The sequence below is a fragment of the Syngnathus floridae genome, chromosome 5 (genome assembly GCF_059516105.1).
Source record: "Syngnathus floridae isolate MCC-2025c chromosome 5, RoL_Sflo_1.0, whole genome shotgun sequence".
NCBI lineage: Eukaryota > Metazoa > Chordata > Actinopteri > Syngnathiformes > Syngnathidae > Syngnathus > Syngnathus floridae.
The window spans coordinates 20,710,114-20,733,137 of record NC_142417.1 but is presented as its reverse complement, the minus strand read 5'-3'; the positions used below and the strand labels follow the sequence as shown (position 1 = coordinate 20,733,137).

The 23,024-nt window shown below is 42.3% G+C and overlaps 1 protein-coding gene and 2 long non-coding RNA genes across 10 annotated transcripts in view; 2 read left to right on the top strand and 1 right to left on the bottom strand.

Annotated features, from left to right (window-relative positions):
* Window positions 1-23,024, bottom strand: part of LOC148398508 (G2/M phase-specific E3 ubiquitin-protein ligase-like) — a 97,583-nt gene that overhangs the window by 9,663 nt on the left and 64,896 nt on the right. The window lies entirely within an intron of this gene.
* Window positions 217-4,074, top strand: LOC148398511 (uncharacterized). 8 transcript variants are annotated; one of them, XR_015858764.1, is made up of 6 exons: window positions 217-348; window positions 656-700; window positions 882-2,742; window positions 2,866-2,902; window positions 3,006-3,466; window positions 3,566-4,074. It is a non-coding gene; the product is annotated as an uncharacterized LOC148398511 (long non-coding RNA). The 8 variants fall into 8 exon arrangements; XR_015858763.1 differs by having other exon boundaries at window positions 882-2,309; window positions 2,866-3,466; XR_015858761.1 differs by having other exon boundaries at window positions 882-2,902.
* LOC148398510 (uncharacterized) lies at window positions 17,750-19,397 on the top strand. Its single transcript, XR_015858639.1, has 2 exons — window positions 17,750-18,885; window positions 18,951-19,397. It is a non-coding gene; the product is annotated as an uncharacterized LOC148398510 (long non-coding RNA).

Here is a 23,024-nt window from a genome sequence, read left to right as displayed (position 1 = left end):
AACTATTATTGATTTTAACCATATGTCTACTTGTAGATTGTCTGACCATATAGGTGATTGGATTAAATACATTAGATAGTGTTCGCCCAAAAAATAGCTCATCAAGTGGATCAGAGTCAAATGAAATATCAACTTGCATGAAAGGCGGTTGGGGACATATTTTACCTCCCGCCACTAGAAGGCAGAAACTCAAGTTTTGGGTTAAAAGTAATCGCTTATATTTCCGGTTCCGGTTCGTCCGGCAATAAATTCCAGGAAAAAGCGCCGAGAGTTGCGAGAGTCGACGTTGCTCCACAAAAAGAACAAAACAACTTACTTTTTTGTAAGACAAAGAAGGGCTGCATTTAGGTACGTAATAATTTTGAACAGAGCATGCTCTGTATGTTTCAAGAATGTTGTTGCGAGTGGTTTGTTTGTATGTGTTTGTTGGGGGGTGGTTTGGTAAAGTTAACATCCTCTACTTTTTAAACGTGGTTAAAACTTGTTTATCTTACGTTTTTAAATGTTGCTTTTATGTATGATGTGACCCATATAAACTATTTTTGCGAGTAGTTGGAGTGAGCATGTTGTTTTTTCATTCGCAGGGTATAGATCACAAATTTGAGATTTTCTGATGGCATGGTAAAGATGCAATTTCCCTTTTTTATCCATGTAGTGATTTGTGACTCCAGATTTAGCTCAAGGAGTGGCACGTGAAAAGGTTGGTTTTATCTTCTGATGTCATTAAAATGTGCACGTAACTTTGATTTGCACTCGAGGGCTTGGAACTGCAAGGCAAATCACTTCAAAAGTTAAAATTGTGTTGTGTCATGTGATTAACAGCGGTTAATGGATGATTTGTCAAATCAGACATGTTCTTTTTCCCTTTCCCTCTTTTTCAGACTCCAAGCCTGGAGAAAAGAGGAGCATCTGTATTAAAGTCCCAGAGACTTTTTTTTTTTTCAATTAGAACGGAATTTGATAGAATGTATAAAGAGAACACATTTGCCGCATTGGAAATTAAAAATGGACACCGATTACTAAGAATAAAGCTAAAATTTAATGCCAGTTTATTGATCGGGTTCCGCACGCAGCCACACTGGTGGTGCCATTACTGTGACGTCACAAATTGTGCATCCGGATCTCGACAAACCCAAACAACACGGCAGATGATAGCGACAGCGCCGTTTCTAGCGGCAATATTAGCATCATTTTATCCGATTCAGACACCTCTTTTGACGCAGAATATGATGAATCTAGCAGTTCACTTGGGCTGAACTGAGCACGTTTTCTGAATTGTGCCCCTCCCGTCACTCTGGTTAGGTTGGCATAGTAAAAAGTGCTCTTGGGGGCTTTAGAGTGCCGAGTTGATCTCGGCACATGAAGAAATGACCACCTGCAACGTTTGGTTTAGGTTTTATAAGCATTTTTAATTTTATTGCTTAAATCGCATTTTCTTGACGAGCTGAGCACGTTTTCTGAGATGTGCCTTTCCCGTCACTCTGGTTAGGTTGGCATAGTAAAAGGTTCTCTAGGGTACTTTAGAGTGCCGAGTTGACCACAGCGCATGAAGAAATGACCATCTGCAGCGTTTGGTTTAGGTTTAAATCGCATTTTTAATTTTATTGCTTAAATCACATTTTCTCGACGAGCTGAGCACATTTTCTGATTTGTGCCCCTCCCGTCTCTCTGGTTAGGTTGGCATAGAAAAAAGTGCTCTTGGGGGCTTTAGAGTGCCGAGTTGACCACGGCACATGAAGAAATGACCACCCGCAACGTTTGGTTTAGGTTTATTGCGCTTTTTTAATTTTATTGCTTAAATCGCATTTTCTCGACAAGCTGAGCACGTTTTCTGAATTGTGCCTCTCCCGTTACTGTGGTTAGGTTGGCATAGTAAAAAGTTCTCAGGGGGCTTTGCAGTGCCGAGCTGACCACTGCGCATGAAGAAATAAACATCTGCAGCGTTTGGTTTAGGTTTTAGGCGCATTTTTAATTTTATTGCTTAAATCACATTTTTTCGACAAGCTGAGCACGTTTTCTGAATTGTGCCCCTCCTGTCACGCTTCGACATACTTTTGTTTACATTCACTGAAGCTAAACGCGAACAACTTGAAACGTCACTTCCGGCTTCTTCCCCAGTCTAGAAGGAGGCCGCTCGGTGCAGTCAAACTCGTCTGCGCGGCAAATTTAAATTAAATTTTTCAGAGCAACAGCTTCCTTTTCGTTGTTTCGATCGTCAATTTATATTTATAAGCCCATAAGCTAACTAAAACCGATTTATACATATCCCGGTGTCTCTGGGACTTTAAAAACTGAACGGACTCCACGAGGTACAGATTGATTTTTGAGTTATTCTTGATTGTAGAAGTAATCACAATTGTCCTGCATTATCTTTGGAAATTGATCTGTTGTTGGTGGTTTGAATATACTTATGTCTGCTTAGCTACCGTCGAGCATATGCAAAAAGCGTATGTCGTAATTGCAATCTTGAATATTGAACTTCCATTTATGACATGTCATTGCCTTGACTTTCAAATGTCAAAGTGCAAAATAAAACCCAGGAGGTACATTTTCATCATTTGGATAACAACTTGTAGAACAAGCAATTTTATCAGTACTATTTTATGATAACGTGACTGGATATGTACAACAGCCAAATTGAATTGAGGACTTTTTTTCTTGCAAATCAAGCAAAAAAGTTACTGAAAAGTCAACTTTGACAGTACAGCAATTAAACCAAACGTAACCCTACAGATTCCATTTGTAAGCACCGCATTCAAAGGCACAGACAATGTCATCATTTTTTTTTTCAAACAGGGCAAAGTTTATCATTGGAAAATGGTTCATCTGAATCTTGCAGCTAACACTTGCTTCATTCTTTAACAGCTAAGAAGTGAGTGTGAAACGCCCATCACAGGGAAAAGTAAGACTTTCTTTTTTGTAGGCATTAGTCATTTAAAAAGAGGTCATAGCTGCAGTAATTTAAGTGAGTATTCTATTTCTCTACATTGTCATCGTTTCTGAAGGTCATCATGGAGCCCCTTCTGGCAATCCATGGGCTGAAGAGCCTCATTCATAATTTGACGCGGAGAGTGGACGGTTGCCCATAATTGATCTGGAGACTTTTGACTTGATGTTCAAGGAAATAAATGACGAACAGGATGCAAGAATGAAAGACAGAATGATTAAGCTTGGAATTGGTTAGTCAAAATTTTGGATGTTGTAATTCCCCCCTTCACTCTTGATAGCTCACAAATGGAACCTGTAGGGTTCCGTTTGGTTTAATTGCTGTACTGTTAAAGTTACTGACTTTTCAGTAACTTTTTTGCTTGATTTACAAGAAAAGAAGTTCTCAATTCAATTTGGTCTACTCTTATTTCCACTCTTCTGAGACACTGTTCATAATGCCTTGTATACAGATTGCAAAGCAGTCTTGTGTTGGGTGAGGCTAATTTGAAGACCTGCATGTTTCCAAGACCATAGACAGGTATTAGTTTGACACTTGTACTGTGGATTAGAAAAGACAACAGTGAAGGCTTACAATGTGGTGGCTGCTCTCAATGTTGACATTTTTTTTCTGTTGTAGATTTTACACAAATGACAATATGCGTGGTGGTGAAACTTGTGCAAAGAGGGTGCACAAGAAAACTACTCTGATAGCGCTGGTAAATAAAAAAAAAACGTGTCTGCTCCTTCCTATGCGATTGCTTTATGTTCGAAATGTGCGACTGACATGACCCACATCAAGGAAAAACTATTTTACAGGTTTTTTTTTTTCCCCATATTCATGTTTCTTTTACGGAGTAATCCCAAGTTCCACAATGGGTGGTGCCTGATGTCCATCGAGTTCATCTTTGTAGAAGCTGTTGGCGACACGCACAGAGGCCACGGATGATGAAACAAGGACCGCAATGGCTTTAAAATTAAAGCAGGCTCCAGGCTATCAAAACCCCACAAGAGAGTGATGTTTATATTGTTTCCCCCTTGTGTTTCGCCAAGCTGGTTGTTTTGTTTGGTTGATATGTCCTACATACAATCTGTATACAGTATATATTCTAACTTCGTAGTTTTGTTCTATTAAAATGGTCCACATTTTTTAATGTTGTATGTATATTTTTACATTTTTAAACATGATTTAAAAACGTTGCACATTTACATTTGTGATGGTTGGATAATGTTTGAAAAATGTTTTTATTTAGGTTCAATTATCATTTTGGTTAATTTTAATATCAAAAGGTTGATATTAATGTCCAATGTTGAGCCAGGAAAAACAAAGACGTGGAGTATAGAGTTGGTTCTTTATTGGCAAGATCTTGGGTTGTTTAATGGCGGCCAATGCACGAGGCACGGCAGCAGATGAAACAACAGCTTCCTTCTCCAGGTCAGCTTCTTTTATACTGTCCGTAAAGGCGGGAACTTGTCACATGACCGTTTGATACCTGTGTGTGGGGGGGCGTCACCCCCCTGTGTGTGTGCGCGTGTTCCTATGCGTGTGTGTCCATACCGTTGTGTGTGTTGTATTTATGTTCTGATTGAGCAGTTATGTTTATATAAACTAAGGAAAATAATTTCATAATAAGAACATTAAAATGTCCATGAGATTGTCTAACCCATGGGTCACCAACCTTTCTTAAACCGAGAGCTACTTCCTGGGTACTGATTAAGCCAAAGGGCTACCATTTTGATACACACTTCTGAAATAGCCAATTTGCTCAATTTGGCTTTCACTATGTGTTATTATTGTCATTTCCAGTTCACGTGTGAGTTTAACAAGAATAGCTAAAATACAGTGAAACCTTGGTTTTTGACCACAATCCGTTCCTAAAGGCGGTTCGAGAAGCGCATCGGTCGAATTCCGAATCTACTTTTCCCATTACAAATAATGGAAAAAAAAAATCCGTTTCAAGACAAAAAAAACCCCCGCCTTTTTTAAGCATTTTTTCATTTGCGCATAATTGCCCGGTCGCGCAACTGCAGCGCACCGCCGAACGCGCAACCGTAGCGCGTCGCCCACCGCACAACTGCACCGCGCTGGTCGCATTATTGTGCCAGAGCTGTCGCTGAAATTTAGAAAATATTTTTAAAGTCCTGATGTACTTCCCAAAATTTAAGTGGACCTAAGTGCGCAGGGAGCTTAATTTTGTCCGATCGCGCAACTGCAGCGCACCGCCGAACGCGCAACAGTAGCGCGTCGCCGACCGCGCAACTGCACCGCGCTGGTAGCATTATTGTGACAGAGCCGTCGCTAAAATTTAGAAAATATTTTTAAAGTTCTGATGTACTTTCCAAAATTTAAGTGGACCTCAGTGCGCAGGGAGCTTAATTTAGTCCGATCGCGCAACCATTGCTTTAGGAGCGTCTTTGTGTTTTAGGATGGCTTTACAGCTCCCACTTGCTTTCTTTGGAGGTATGATTAGGGGTTATATAAACCTCATAGTAACGAAAATACAATAACAACGGAGTCAGTCGGTATCCGGGCCGCGCGGAACATTTTTTTTTTTTTTATAAGAGTTCAAAAAACATATTTACATTGTTGCACCTTGTTATAAAAAAATTGTTACAATAATAAAATAGTTCTAAAAACATATTTACAGTATGTACACATGTACCTTGTTATAGTATGTACACATGTACCTTGTTATAAAAAATTTACAATACTAAAAGCTGTTCTAAAAACATATTTACACTATGTGTTAAGAATTCTTCATGTTATTGAAGTTATGCAGCCGTGTTTGATTTGAGGTAGGGTGATTTATTTTGAAGGCCGTTTCCAGGCGATATCACTTCCTGTTTTACGTTCATATACATATGTCGGTTACAGTGGTACAGGAGTCATTGACGATGTAAGTGGGTCTTCTAACAAGAGAAATGAACGATCACATGTGTCTAACCTTTAGGACAATGTCGTATTGCTCCAAATGTTCGTTTAAATTACGTTTGAGGTCCGTTTTCGCGTGTTAGCACGATCGCGAATTAGCATCTTTCCGCTATCTCGTTAGCCTGGCTAGTACTTCTTGTTAACATGTTCAAGATTCAAGAATTTTTATTTGCCATGTTTGAGCGTACCAAACATGGAATTTGACTTCGGTACATCACAGTCTCTGTTCAACATTTAGGTGACTAACAACACGCAGGGCGTGTGAAAAATGACAAATATTCTCAAACATCCCCTGATCTTAAACTCCCAGGAGGTCAAGGAAAAACTCCAACTAGGGGAAATGAGAAACATTGAGAAGAGACCACAGATGGGAGGATTCCTGTTCCAGGATGACCAGGCTGCAATGGATGCAGAGAGGAAAAAGGCGTGGAGAGCAGGATGTTATTGTACTGCAATGACTCTTGAGACTCTAAGAGTGGTGTGAGTTCATCAGAGCGACAGCCTGGGGGAAGAAGCTGTCTCGGTGTCTGCTGGTTTTGGCGTACAGAGCTCTATAACGCCGTCCAGAGGGGAGTAGTAACAGACTGCAACCTGGGTGAGAAGGGTCTGTAGAGATGTTACTTGCATGTTTCCTGGTCATGGACAGGTACAAGTCTTGGATAGATGGGAGGTTGATTCCAATTATCTTTTCTGCAGTCCTGATTGTCTGTTGCAGTCTGTGCTTGTCTTGTTTGGAGGCCGATCCAAACCAGACAGTGATGGAGGTGCAGAGGACAGACTGGATGATGGCAGTATAGAAGGTCTTCAGCAGCTCCCGCGGCAGGGTGAACTTCTTGAGCTGTCTCAGGAAGTACAGCCTCTGCTGGGCCTTCTTCCGGACAGAGTCTATGTGGCTGGTCCATTTCAGGTCCCAAGAAATTGTGGTTCCCAAACTTGAAGGTGTCTGTGGAGAGAATAGTATGACTGCGTATAGTGAGGGGTGAAAGTGGTGGAGGGTCTCGCCTGAAGTCCACTGTCATCTCCACGGTTTTGAGCGGGTTAAGCTCCAGGTGGTTTTGGCTGCACCAGTGGACCAGCCACTCGACCTCCTGGCCGTACGCAGTCTTGTCACTGTCCCGGATCAATCCGATGAGAGTGGTGTCGTTTGCATACTTCAGGAGCTTCACAGGAGAGTCACCTGAGGAGAAATCGTTGGTATAGAGAGAGAAGAGCAGTGGGGAGAGGATGCACCCCTGAGGGGCGCCAGTATTGGTGGTCCGGGTGTCAGATGTGATGGTCCCCAGCCTCACATGCTGTCTCCTGTTGGTCAGGAATCTGGTGATCCACTAACAGGTGGAGGCAGGCACCGCGAGCTGGATGAACTTCTGTTGGAGGATGTCAGGAGTGATGGTGTTGAACGTTGAGCTGAAGTCCACAAACAGGATCCTGGCGTATGTTCCTGGGGTGTCCAGGTGGTGCAGGATGTAGTGCAGTCCCATGTTGACCGCATCGTCCACCGACCTGTTTGCCTGGTAGGCAAACTGGAGGGGGTCAAGCAGGGGGCCCGTGACATCCTTCAGGTGGTTCAACACTAACCTCTCGAAAGATTTCATGACCACAGATGTCAGGGCGACAGGTCTGTAGTCATTCAAACCTGTGATGGCAGGCTTCTTAGCCACCGGTACGATGGTGGAGCTCTTGAAGCACGAGGGCACCTCATACAGCTCCAGGGAACGGTTGAAGATCTGTGCAAAGGTGGGTGCCAGCTGTTCAGTACAGACTTTCAAGCAGGAAGGTGACACGCCGTCTGGGCCCGGTGCCTTCCTGATCTTTTGTCTCCGGAACATCTGGCGCACTTCCTCCTCGCGAATCTGGAGTGCGGGCGCGGCCTCTGCAAGAGAGAGAGTCAGTGATCACAGTGATGGAGGTGTGGACAGAGCAGTTGTGGGGGGAGGTGAGTATGTGGATTGTGCTGCAGGAGGTCCCATTGTGTGGGAGGACCGATCAAACCTGCAGTAGAACCTGTTTAGCTGGTTTGCAAGCCTTGCACTCTCCACAGGATGGGGGTTCGTTTCTGAAAGCCCGTGATGCTCTGCAGACCTTTCCACACTGTTGAGGGATCAGGATTGTCAGAGAGGTGTCTCTCCAGGCTCTCCCCGTAACACCTCTTGGCTTTCCTGACCTCTCGTTTCAGTGTGTTTCTGGTCTGCTTGAACAGGTCCCGGTCGCCACTCCTGTAGGCCTCCTCCTTGACTTTGCGCAGCCTCCTGAGGTTCGGTGTAAACCAAGGTTTGTCATTGTTGTACGTGTAGAAGGTCTTGGTCTGCACACACAGATCCTCACAAAAACTGATGTATGATGTGACAGTGTCATTGAGTTCATGCAGGTCTGAAGTTGCAGCTTCAAAATCTCCCCAATCGGTGCAGTCAAAGCAGGCTTGGAGGTACTGCCTGGACTCCACTTTCCACTTCCTCACCACAGGCTTAGAAGTTTTTCATTTCTGCTTGTAGGCTGGGATCAGATGAACTAGACAGTATATATACAGTATATATATATATATATATATATATATATATATATGAATATATATATTCATACAGTGGAGCCTCGGTTTTCGACCACAATCCGTTCCAGAAGGCTGTTAGAGAAGTGAATCGTTCAAATTGTGAATCATGTTTTCCCATTACAAATAATGGAAAAAAAATTGGTTTTACCAAACAAACAAAAAAACACCTTTTTTAAGCATTTTTTCATTTGCGCATTTTTGTCCGATCACGCAACTGCAGCGCACCGCCGAACGCCCAACCATAGCGCATCGCCGACCACGCAACTACACCGCGCTGGTCGCATTATTGTGACAGAGCGGTGGCTAAAATTTAGAAAATATTTTTAAAGTCCTAATGGACGTTCCAAAATTTAAGTGGACCTCAGTGCGCAGGGAGCTTAATTTGGTCCGATCGCGCAACCACAGCGCGCCGGGCGCTCACTGTCGCATTGCTTTAGGAGCGTCTTTGTGTTTTAGGATGGCTTTACTGCTCCCACTTGCTTCCTTTGGAGGCATGATTAGAGTTGATGCAATCCTCAGAGTAACGAGAACGTAATAACGAACGGAGTCAGTTGGCTTGCGGGTCCTCTCGGCTCATCTCGCGAGGTTCGACCCACGGGGGGGCCTATCCCAGCAGTCATCGGGCAGTAGGCGGGGGACACCCTGAACCGGTTGCCAGCCAATCGCAGGGCACACAGAGAGAAACAACCATTCGCACTCACACCTATACATATATATATATGTGTATATACATCGCGGCTCGGTGGCGCACTGGGTAGCAAGTCCGCCTCACAGTTAGGAGGGTGCGGGTTCGATTCCACCTCCGGCCCTCCCTGTGTGGAGTTTGCATGTTCTCCCCGGGCCCGCGTGGGTTTTCTCCGGGCACTCCGGTTTCCTCCCACACCCCAAAAACATGCTTGGTAAGCCGATTGATCACTCCAAATTGTCCCTAGGTGTGAGTGCGAGTGCGGATGGTTGTTTGTCTCTGTGTGCCCTGCAATTGGCTGGCAACCGGTTCAGGGTGTCCCCCGCCTACTGCCCGTTGACAGCTGGGATAGGCTCCAGCACGCCCGCGACCCCTGTGGGGACTAAGCGGTTCAGAAAATGGATGGATGGATATATACACTAGACCACTAGACCACTTTTTCAGTCTTATTTCAATGCAAAAAAACATTGTCTTATTTTCTGGCCAATACGGTATATATAGTATATTCAAGACTATTTAACAGTCCGTCAGTGGTATGTGGGGTGAAATTTGAGAAATATTACAAAATAAATTCTAAATATGATCCTCTCTACCTTTAATGATAGTTTGCTATGTGAACTGTTGCACTACCAAAGGCCCGTCCCTAATTCTTTAATGCCCAAGAAAAAACAAATGTTAAACAGTAATAGTAACATTAGTATACTGAGTCATATCATTTTATGAAAAATATACCGTAATTTCCGGACTATAAGCCGCACCGGACTATAAGCCGCACCAGCTAAAATTCAGGGATATTTTTGTTTTTTTCTTACATAAGCCGCACTGGACTATAAGCCGCACGTGCACATGAGTTTTTTACAAAGAAAGACAGTGAACAGAAAGCCGTAAAAATCCATAAATACGCCGCGCCGCCATTTAAGCCTCAGGGTTCAAAGTAACCTTCTGAATAAAATGCATTAAAAGTTCACATTCATTACAACTTGTTTTTGGTGAGCAAAATGTCAGAAGAATTGAATTTAAATGCTGATTGATTGGGTTTCAATACAATGCAGATGGTCCAAACAGCGCCACTGCTTTGTGTAATCTCTGAGTCACATGGCAGAGTAAGAGAAAGGGTTTAGAGCCCTTTGACGCAGGTCACCTAGCGTGCATTCCTATTAAAGCTCATTATAGTCACAAGCAACACAGCCAGAATAAACAGCAGCCATAGTAATGTTTCAAAATAGTATTTTTGTTGTTGTTTTTTTCTTCAAGATAACGCACAACAGTGGTCCACAGCCTTTTTACGAGTGTATAAAAGTGATCAAGTCATCACAAAAAAATCATGAAAAAAATCTTATATAAGCCGCACCTGACTATAAGCCGCAGGGTTCAAAATTTTGGAAAAAAGTCGCGGCTTATAGTCCGGAAATTACGGTATTTATTATAAAGGAACAATTGGGGCATCCCATGCAACATTATATATGAACAACAAATAATGAAAATGGAAATAAAAAACTTTTAGTTTTTCTGCATAACGTGCTTATCTTGTCAAGCTACTATTTATGTAGCTAAAGCAGTTATCCCCAACCAACCACTACCATTGGAACAAACTCAACCCAGTTACGTTACACATTTCCAAACAATACACTGCTAAATAGATGGCAGGCAGCAAGGTGGCAACAGGGTGAAAGAAATACGTATGTTCTGTTAGGATTGTGGTGATAGATCATATGGCAGAGGCTTCAGTTTTATTCAACAAATGCTCCTTCAACACACAATTCATTTCCAATGAATGTGCAAAACAAGGCAGTGCTGCAACACTACAAAACACTGCAGGTTTGGTCTAAAACACTCTGATGTGTTGGCTTCTAACCTCCATACTTTGCGACGAGCGCAGCCTCTCTTCAGGTGACTAGAATAACACACTTGGCTTTGAAACACTTAGACAGGCACAACACCTGAGAGATTTGACCTTCCTTGTTTCGAAAGGAGGGATTTGTGTGCCAAGGGTCACCAGGGGAATCAGCACAAACACTGGAAACCAAAACAAGCTTGACTAGAAAATCGTTGAAAAAGCTCTTACCTGATACACATATCACAGAACGATGATGGCCACTGCATTGTTAGTGTCTTTTTATCTGTGACTCAATGGGTTCTCACAATGAAAAGGAACTAACATCTGTTATTCACACATCTTAATATGTCATAACAATGTCATTTGGTCAATTTGCCTTTTTTTGCACATTATTTATTTGGTTTGGAATGTTTAAAGTGTGCTATATGGCATTGTAAAACAGCTACATTAAAATGAGTGTTGGTTTCTTGTGGGGAATTGCAATTACTTTCAAAGAAAATTAGAGTGAAGGAATCAAGACAAATTGAATTTAGGAAGTCATCCTCTCTGACTAACAAATGAAACTATAACATACAGTTAGTTGTGAGGCTATTTTGGACAAAATGAAGACGTGTTGTCAAAAAAAGTTGAAGGATGGGCATCAATGACAGCAGGATGGTAACTAAAGACTTTTGACAGGGCTTTTAGAAAAAGAGTACTTTACATTGTATTCCACACTGTCAGCAATGATGCTCAATGGAAGACCTCATTTGATGATTGTAGGGATGAGGCCAAGGCTCTTGACGAGCCACTTTTCTCGAGCTCTTGAGTTGGATGCAAGCCTCTGCTCTCAGATGATGAATGGGCTCCTTAACTAGCAAATCTGTCATGAGGCATTCGCAGCCATGACAACTAGAGTCACAAAGGTTGGCGGTAGAAGAGAAAGACGGCTGAGAGCTCTACAGTGCAGTCATCTTTTTTCATGAGTGTATCTGAAATGCATCTATTTTTCTCAACAAACCCTTATTTACTAAATGTAGTGCAACCCAGATCTATTCAAGCTCCGTTAATTGTTTCATTTTTTGTTTTCTTGAATGAGGATTTCTGGAATTTTGCCAATCATTTTTTGTTATTCATGTCACAATAAAGTCTCATAATCACCAGTTGCATGAAGGGACATTTTGCAGAATGGCTTTATTTGTTTGATCCAGAAAGAAAATTGAAAAGAAGAATGTTGTATTCTCCTCTTTGTGGATTGAAGAAAATAAGACAGAAAACAAGGCCTGTATTTTTCTCTTGGTTATGGGTCTGCTCCTTGTGACTGCAGGGTGGTGGGAGGTGGTTGCCTGTTTGTCAAAGGCCCACTAGCCTTGTCCATTTTGACATTCACATGGGAGCAGTAATGATCCTAAAAGCTGCAATTAAGCTGACTGTCACGTTCCAGGGAAGCGTCTGGTGCCGGCACTGTGCTGCACCTATTATTCTTAGTGGGAATACTCCCTAAAGAACAGCATTTTCTCTCCACCCCAATCTTTCTCTGTCAACGAGTGTAACTTTTATTTTAATTTCAAAACACATTTCCAGGTGCCGATACAATATTTTACAAAATATTAAAAACAGGAATCATTAAATAATTTTCTTAGAGCACAATCAACAATTGTCACAATTTGAATTGATTAAAGGAAATTTAATTACTTAAAAAAATGTATTTCGAAAGTAGATTAAATATTTATGACAGTACCGTATTTTTCGGACTAAAAGTCGCTCCGGAATATAGGTCGCATTAGCCATAAAATGCACAATAACGTGAAAGAAACCCACATATAAGTCGCTCCGGAGTATAAGTCGCATTTTGGGGGAAATTTATTCGACAAAATCCAACACCAAAAACAGACGTGAACGAGCAACAACAGGCTAAATGATAGGTATGCTAGCGTGACATAAACACAAACAAAGAGCTGAGAACGGGCCTGACGTAACATTCAGAGTTATTCAAATAACTATTACACAAATAACATGTTTATTAAACCATCTGTGTCACTTAAATTCATTAAATCCATCGATCGTCCTTTATGTCAACAATAGGTGCATTTGCACTTCAAAATATTCCACAGGCCCATATAACGATATATAAATTATATATCAAATAACTATTATATAAGCAATAATATTATCAAACCATCTGTGTTACTCCAAATCATTAAATCCATCGATTAATTTCCTCGTCCTTTGTCAACAATGCCGCGCGTGCGCCCTGACATCAGCCTCGTCGTTATTCCACAAAATATTCCACAGGCCCATATATCGATATATAAATTATATATCAAATAACTATTACATAGGCAATATTATCAAACCATCTGTGTCACTCCAAATTAGTGATGTGCATTCCAGTTCTTTTAGGTGAACTGAATCTTTAGAATCAGTTCACTCAAAAGATTCGTTCAAACGAATTGTTCAATGAAACCCCCCCAACCCTACACACACACACACACACACACACACACGCACACACACACACTCACACTGATACGGCTTTTTTTTTTTTTTTTTTTTTACATCCAGTGGAAACAACCCATACACATCAAACAATACAACTACACAACCCCCCAAATTATTACATATAATAATTGGCTCGGGTAATTAAGGGTGTTTTCACACTTGGTCCCTTTCAGCCCTCTAAACGAACTCAGATCGATGACTCAGCATTTTTTGTGCATATGTGAACACGCCAACCGTACTCAGACCCCTTTAAAACGAGTGGTCTCAGTACGGTTCGGTAAAAAGTCAACGGTACGGTTCACCTAATCTGTGCATTGTGAACACAAAGCGCACTGGGTTCACTTCGCCTTTTTGCACTGTATTGTAACCTCCTTGGCTTGCCGTAGATTGGTCACGTGACTGCAGGCGCAAAAACAAAACTGTAGAGAACAGAAAATCCAAAGTACGGCAGCAGCAAGTCGTGGTCGTGATCGTGGTTCTAATAGTAAACGTAGAGAAGCATGTGCCATTCAAAGTTCTGCCACGGCACCTGGACGCGGCACAGTTTGGGGAGAAGACCATACGGAATGTCTTTTGGAAATTTGGAACGACGACAGCACTATCTACGACCCACCGTAATGCAAAAGTATTTCAAGAATTTTCTGAGAGAATGAAAGCAGCCGGTTTTGATAGAATAGAATATACAATGCAGAATAAAAGTGAAAAAACTAAAGTATTTAGCTACTCGAGATAAAATGCGAAGAAGTAGGGAGTCAGGGGGATATCAAAAACTACCCAGAATGCAGTGCAGTGGGAGTGTGAGAGCTCTGGAGGACCTAGTGTGAACAGAAAGAGGACTGAGGCCCCATCAAGGCTGAACTGAACCAGAAAGAGAACACCCTAACACATTTCTTTCTATAATACAACACTTAGGGTGTTTTCACACCTGGACCCTTTTAAAATGACCAAAGTAAGGCCTCTTTGGGTGCTCTCACACCTGGACCCTTTTAAAAGAACCAAAGTCAGGCCTGTTTAAGTGGACCAAAAAGTGGACCAAGAGGAAACAAACTCAGTTCATTTTGTGTTCACATTGTGAGTGTATTTCAAAGAGGACAGAGTTCTCTTTCTGGTTCTATCAAAACCGGCTGCTTTCATTCTCTCAGAAAATTCTTGAAATACTTTCGCATTACGGTGGGTCGTAGATAGTTGTGATTTAATGCTGTCGTCGTTCCAAATTTCCAAAAGACATTCCATTTCGTCTTCTCCCCAAACTGTGCCGGGAAAGCCAGGATTCGTTCCCTCACTGATCCGTTCTCGCGGTGAACTGGAAATGCGAATCACTCAGTGAGTGAATCACTCAGTGAGTGAATCACTCAGTGAGTGATTCACTCAGTGAGTGATTGATTCACTCAGTGAGTGATTTGTTCACTCACAGATTCGTTCGTTGGTGAACGGGAATTGCAATTCACGACTCGTTCGTGAACGGGACGTTACATCATTTTCGTCTTCGTTTTGTTTTACGGCGAGGTGGCACCAGCGTCAATGGGCATTACTGACACCTACTGGTTGAAGTTATATGAAAGGGAAAAAAGAACAAATCACTTTAGGAAGTGATTCGTTCACTCTCGTTCACTGAAAAGATTCGTTCTTCTTGATCGAATCGTTCACTCACGAGCCAAAACTACTCCAAATCATTAAATCCATCGATCGCCCTTTATCAACAACGTCGCTCGTGCGCCCTGACGTCAGCCTCTTCGTTATTCCACAGATATAGTATGTAACTACACTACCGTTCAAAAGTTTGGGGTCACCCAAACAATTTTGTGTTTTCCATGAAAAGTCACACTTATTCACCACCAAACGTTGTGAAATGAATAGAAAATAGAGTCAAGACATTGACAATGTTAGAAATAATGATTTGTATTTGAAATAAGATTTTTTTTACATCAAACTTTGCTTTCGTCAAAGAATCCTCCATTTGCAGCAATTACGGCATTGCAGACCTTTCTAGCTTTTAATTTGTTGAGGTAATCTGGAGAAACTGCACCCCACGCTTCCAGAAGCAGCTCCCACAAGTTGGATTGGTTGGATGGGCACTTCTTGCGTACCATACGGTCAAGCTGCTCCCACAACAGCTCAATGCGGTTCAGATCTGGTGACTGCGCTGGCCACTCCATTACCGATAGAATACCAGCTGCCTGCTTCTCCTCTAAATAGTTCTCGCACTATTTGGAGGTGTGTTTGGGCTCATTGTCCTGTTGTAGGATGAAATTGGCTCCAATCAAGCGCTGTCCACTGGGTATGGCATGGCGTTGCAAAATGGAGTGATAGCCTTCCGTATTCAGAATCCCTTTTACCCTGTACAAATCTCCCACCTTACCAGCACCAAGGCAACCCCAGACCATCACATTACCTCCTCCATGCTTAACAGATGGCGTCAGGCATTCTTCCAGCATCTTTTCATTTGTTCTGCGTCTCACAAACGTTCTTCTTTGCGATCCAAACATCTCAAACTTGGATTCATCCGTCCACAACACTTTTTTCCAGTCTTCCTCTGTCCAATGTCTGTGTTCTATTGCCCATCTTAATCTTTTTCTTTTGTTGCCCAGTCTCAGATACGGCTTTTTCTTTGCTACTCTGCCCTGAAGCCCAGAATCCCGCAGCCGCCTCTTCACTGTAGATGTTGACACTGGTGTTTTGCGGGTACTATTTAATGAAGATGCCAGTTGGGGACCTGTGAGGCGTCTGTTTCTCAAACTAGAGACTGTAATGTACTTATCTTCTTGCTCAGTTGTGCAACGTGGTCTCCCACTTCTTTTTCGACTCTGCTTAGAGCCCGTTTGTGCTGTCCTCTGAAGGGAGTAGTACACACCGTTGTAGGAAATCTTCAATTTCTTAGCAATTTCTCGCATGGAATAGCCTTCATTTCTAAGAACAAGAATAGACTGTCCAGTTTCAGATGTAAGTTCTCTTTTTCTGACCATTTTGAGCGTTTAATTGACCCCACAAATGTGATGCTCCAGAAACTCAATCTGCTCACAGGAAGGTCAGTTTTGTAGCTTCTGTAACGAAACTGTACATCTGAAACTGTTTTCAGATGTGTGAACATGATTGCACAAGGGTTTTCTAATCATCAGTTAGCCTTCTGAGCCAATGAGCAAACACATTGTACCATTAGAACACTGGAGTGATAGTTGCTGGAAATAGGCCTCTATACACCTATGTAGATATTGCACCAAAAACCAGACATTTCCAGCTAGAATAGTCATTTACCACATTAGCAATGTATAGAGTGTATTTCTTTAAAGTTAAGACTAGTTTAAAATTATCTTCATTGAAAAGTACAGTGCTTTTCCTTCAAAAATAAGGAAATTTCAATGTGACCCCAAACTTTTGAACGGTAATGTATATTGTAGCGTTAACAAAGTACAAGGACCCAAGCACCGGCGTCGACTTCCAGGCATGTGGCGGCGTGGACTTCCATCCCCGGAGGTTGCACTTCCAGCCACGGAGGTGGAAGAGAGCTCCATAGAATAGGACCAGGCGTGCGTAAAAGCCATGTCCGAGCCCCATCCACCGTCCCCGGACAGCCACCCGGCCAAGCACCAGCCCCCGACTTCCATCCACGGAGGTGAAAGAGAGCTCCGTAGAGTAGGACCGGGCGTGCATAAAAGCCATGTCCGAGCCCCATCCACCGTCCCCGGGCAGCCACCCGGCCGAGTGCCGGCCCCCACTTCCATCCACGGAGGTGAAAGAGAGCTCCGTAGAGTAGGACCAGTCGTGCGTAAAAGCCATAATAGTTTTTCAAACCTTCTGTGTCACTCCAAATCCTTAAATCCTTCAAACTCTTCGTTCTCCGTGTCACTTACAAACAAAGCCGCTAATGATGCCGGTAGTACGTGGGGCCCTTCGTCATCTCGTGATCAAATCTTTGTCCTTTATGTAAACAACCGCCGTGCCGCGCTGCTGACGTCACTTGAAATTCAAATTACAGTAATCCCTTGTTACATCGCGGTACGTTTATCGCGGTTTCACTTTTTTTTTTTTAAATTTATGAAAGAAATCACATATAAGTCGCTCCTCATTATAAGTCGCCCCCCACCACCCAAACTATGAAAAAACCCGCGACTTATAGTCCGAAAAATACGGTCTATATTATCAACACTATATTAAAGGTTGCATGTATATCTATTCTCATTTGTGGCATCTTGCACATATCTTTTATCCACATAAAAATATTGTTAAACCTTCTCGTCAGCTATATAATTTATCAATACATCACATTATCACTAGTGTACTAATGTATTTGAACTCATGCATTGCATTATTTTCATTATTCATTATGGTAAATGGTCTGTACTTGTATTGCAATTTACTAAATTTTCATTTAAATGAATGAATGAATTTATTTGTTTCAAACATGTAAACAGAAAATCAAAGTGAAAGTCAGTATGACTTTGCATGAGACTTGGTACAAACAATATACAGCACAAGAGGAGGAGAGGTGCAAGTTTACACATCTGAAAAGGAGTGGTACTCAAAGCATTTCACATTGGTTTCTCATTCACCGACTGATGACAAATCATGTATTATTGAGAATTTTTAAAAATCTAAGAATTTACAATTATATACCACCTTTCAATAGAGATGTATGTGTGATGTATACAAAATGTGACAAATCAGACAGTACAGCCATTGGCTTTATTGAGGAATGAGGATGAGGGAAGGGGATTTGGAGTGCTGGAGCTCAGGCTGGAAGCGAGCAGTGATTGGCTCGCGGCATGGAAGTTGGCTGGAACCAACCGCTTCGTGGAGGAACGCTCTCCACGACACGCTGGAAAGCCAGTGGGCAGGAGCTGACCTGGTGGAGAGAGCACCAGAACAAGCGCGTAGCAGAATGGGGCGCTTGCAGTAATCATGTTAAGGGACAGGCGAAGGAAGAGTCGGGACAGGCAAAGGAAGACTCAGGACGGGCGGCGAGCAGAATGTGGTCAATAACCGGCAGATGGTCAGGACGAGGCGGCAGGTAAGATGAGACAGGTCAGAGAACGGCAGTAAATCAGATTCGTTTCAAGTGAGGGTTGGACTCCGCCAAAGCAGCCCTTTGTTCGTAACTTTTATGAACAGAATTTCTCCTTTAGAGATACGGTAAGAAGCCCGGGAAGCCCCGGAGGGAGTCGGAATCAAGCTGCTGCTCCTCCACGTTGAGAGGAGCCAGATGAGGTGGCTTGGGCATCTCATCAGGATGCCTTCTGGACCCCTCCCACCGGAAGGAGACCTCGGGGACGACCCAGGAGGCGCTGGAGAGACCATGTGTATCAGCTGGCCTGGGAACGCCTTGGGATCCCCCGGGATAAGCCGGATGAAGTGGCTGGGGAGAGGGAAGTCTGGGCTTCCCTCCTAAAGCTGCTGCCCCCGCGATCCTACCCCAGATAAGGGTTTTCCCCGCCTACTACCTGAATGCAACATGAAGGCCCTGCAGCACATAGTGAACACCGCTGGTAAGATTATTGGTGCATCCCTCCCCTCCCTGAAGGACATTTACACCTCCCATCTCACCCGCAAGGCGACCACGATTGTGAGTGATGTGAGTCACCCCGCTCACTCTTTGTTTGATCTTCTGCCCTCTGGGAAGAGGTACAGGAGCCTGCACTCACGCACCACCAGACTCATCAACAGCTTCATACTCCAGGCTGTTAGGATCCTGAACTCTCCCCCCTTCTGCGTAGCGTCCTGTACTTTTCCACTATATTCTGACTGTCTGCTGTATGCACACTTGCTCAATTTTTGCTCCTCTTATTTATTATGTTATTTGTTTATTTATTATTTATTCATCACTCTTATTTATTCATTGTTTGTGCCTTCTTGTTTTTATTTTTTTTGTGTTGTTTACTTGTATGTATATTGTGTACTATGTCTTGTCACCGTGGGATAGTGGGAACGTAATCTCGATCTCTTTGTGTGTCTTGGTATGTGAAGAAATTGACAATAAAGCAGACTTTGATGACTGGGATAGGCTCCAACACACACACGACCCCCGTGGGGACAAGCGGTGCAGATGATGGATGGATGGATGGATGGATGGATGGATATTCATACGCAAATCCATCAAAGTTCTTATCTCAACTCAAATTACCTCTCGTCATTGTCTTGTCATTGTCACGTTGCTCTTTGGGAATAATCTCGGCTTTCCAGACAGTTTGAATTGTGCCTCATTAACATCTCTCTTGGTCGATGCCATTTTAGAGGGTCGTAATGCTGTTTGCTTTGCACAAAGTATTTATTTATCAATCGCAGCAAAGGTACATATTTTATGTATTACCTACAGGGGCGGGCCTGATTTAGAACGGCCCGAAGCATTGAGTCATAAAATCAATAATAAGTGGCCCACTGGCACTGTTGCGGGGACCTGCGCGCCACAGAGCGAGCCACAAAAATGAAACTTGTCTGAAGGGGAGCGCGCACATAAGCCAGCGCTCATGATCGGTTGCGAGGGTGTCTCCGCCGTCCCTTCCCAGTTCACGCACACACAAATGTTCGTTTTCAAGATAATCAGTGACACAGACACTTCCCCATTCAAATGTCCGCACACCAAGGACTAAGGCGACGCTAAAATCAGAGACGCTGCAAGTGACACTGCACAGGGAAAGGGTTAAAAAAAAAAACACGGACTACTCGTGAGAGCTGTCAACGTCATACAAACTCTACACCGGTGGTTCTTAACCTTGTTGGAGGTACCAAACCCCACGAGTTTCATATGCGCCTTCACCGAACCCCTCGTTAGTGAAAAAATTTTTTTTTTAAATTCAAGACAGAGATGTTTTTTACTAATGCACAAAATGAGCTGTGCATAAACATCACCTGGTTCAAAGAACAAAACCAACACAATGCATGAACTCGCAACAAATTACATACTGGCAAATCAGAAGCTACACGATAAAACAGGTTTGTTCGGACCTCCGCTCTGTCGAACCCCTGAGACCGACTCACCGAACCCCTCGGGTTTGATCGAACCCAGGTTAAGAACCACTGCTCCACACACTACTACGCGTCCGCGCCGTCCACTCACAATGATCGCAAACAACAAAAAGACTATGGATTATTATTTTGCGATTATGAAGTAATTTGTTGCGCATGAAGTTGAAATAAAAAAGATAAAATGGAGAATGATTTAATTTGGATTAAAAATCTGACATGATGCAACCTGGCCTGTCTACTGCAGTCGAAACACCAATATCATTCTTCTCATTAATACAATAATAATAATAATAATAAAACAACTTAATACATCTAATAAAAAATCATTCAACTTTCATAAAATTTTTCATTTGCATTTAATGTATTATTATTATAATCTTTAATGTTTCTGGTAGTGCAATTGACAATAGATTGTCATTTGCAATATCAACCTATCTGCAGACAGCAAAGGATATAGTTACATATTTACAAGTTCATTTACAATGGTAATGGTTCGAGGAATGTCGGTGTGAATGTACAATTTGATCTAACCAAATCTGGCCCGCTTTGCAAAATGTTTGGACACCCCTGACATACAGTTCTCTGATTGGTTTACTGCCCTGGTCTATGTATATATTACGTACAACTTAATGTCCTCTGATTGCTTCATCGGGTTTATATATTACATCTACATATTATGTCCCTGTACGGTAGCCACACAACATTTACAGATTTTGGAAGTTGTTAGAGATTTGCTCACTCAAACAATATTTTGCAAGAACCACACGGGAGACAAGCAAGTCCTTTTAGACACCTGCAGGTGGAGAGTTCACTCGTTCAAGGAATGAAGTCTGAACCCTCGTTCCTGCGAGGGGATATTTATTAAGAGAAACAGAGTGGAGGTTTGGGTAAACTGGCTAAAGCCCTTGTCCTCTAGTCTAAACATGTCAGGGGATGTTTTACGACCTTGTGATAAGGAGGACAAGGTAAGGTATTTATTACCTGTTGCATTCCAACATAATCCTATGATAAAGATAACCTGGAAAACCCTAACAGAAGTCAGTCCACATAAATGTTGCACCTTTGATTTTTGAGAAAATTGATAGCTTTGAAGTGTGTGGTATGGTGCCGAAAATATGGTATGTCAGATTTGCAAACTGGAGTAAAATGCTTGACTCCTGACTCCTGTCTTTGGACAGCCTGCCTAGTTGTTTATTCAATATGATTACCGTATTTTCCAGACTATAAGTTGCAGTTTATTTCATAGTTTGGCTGGTGGTGCGACTTATAATCAGGAGCAACTTATATGTGAAATTATTAATACATTATTACTTGATCATTAACACATTGTTAATTACTTACTAACATTACTTACTAGTACAGTTGATCACATCGCATGTTATTTCCACTTTAAACCGCATGAGGACGCACTAGGCCTGTGGAATAATTGGAACCGCAACTGACAATGAGTCTGAATCCAGGAGTTGTTCATAACACAGAGGACAAAGATTGACACAGAGGACGAAGATTTCGTTGGATTTAATGATTTGGAATTACACGGATGGTTCGTTTTTTTTTTGTGTTTTTTTTCTTTTTAAGTGACACAGAGAACGAAGATTTCGATGGATTTGATGATTCGGAGTGAAACGGAGGGTTCGATAAAATTGTTTTTATTTATGTTATAGTTATTTGATATATAGATTATATATGGTTCTATAGGTTTGTGGAATAATTTGAACTGCAACTCACAAATAGTCCGATGTCAGCGGCGCATGCAGAAGCGGCGTTTTTTTTACACAAAGGATGAAGATTTCGATGGATTTAATGATTTGGAGTGACACGGATGGTTCGATAAACGTGTTATTTATGTTATAGTTATTTGAATGACTGTTAATGTTTCGTCAGGCACGTTCTCAGCTCCTCGTTTGAGTTTATGTAACGTTAGCATACTGTATTGTTTAGTCTGTTGTTGCCTGTTCATGTCTGTCCTTGGTGTTGGATTTTGTCAAATTAAATTCTCCCAAAAATGCGACTTTGTCACGGAGGGAATGGAGCAGAGCGACAAAATGCAGCTTGGACCGGGGTTTATTGAGGGAAAAGGGAGTTGGAAGGGAGGATGAGGGGAACAAACCAACATAACTTAACGGAGGCAGAGTGACAGGGGTAACCAACAGATGGACAGACCAACTTGCAGAAAAACTAACCGAACAGAAAGACGAGACAAAACAATGGGAAACAAGAACAATCCGACAGGGAGTGACAGACAGACAGGACTTAAATACAAGACATGCAACGAAAGGCATGTGAGGTGACTGATCATGGGCACACAGGAGGGGAGGGGTGAGCAAACAGACACGCGAACAGAAACTATGACAAAATGTACACACAATGGAATGACCGGGGACGAGTCGTGACAGTCTTGTACTCTGATGTGACTTATGCATGTGTTTTTTTCTTCTTTATTATGCAATTCATGGCTGATGCAACTTGTACTCTGGAGCGACTTATAATCCGGAAAATACGGTATTTGAGGTCAACAAATATCCTGACCTATTGATTAATTTCCTATCGAAGACTGTTAACTAAAGGTAAATTAAAAATACAGGATGGTCTGCATAACAGGGAAGCATGGTTTAAAAAGCGGGAGTAGGTAGGATAGGAAATGTTATTTATTTGTCTTCTT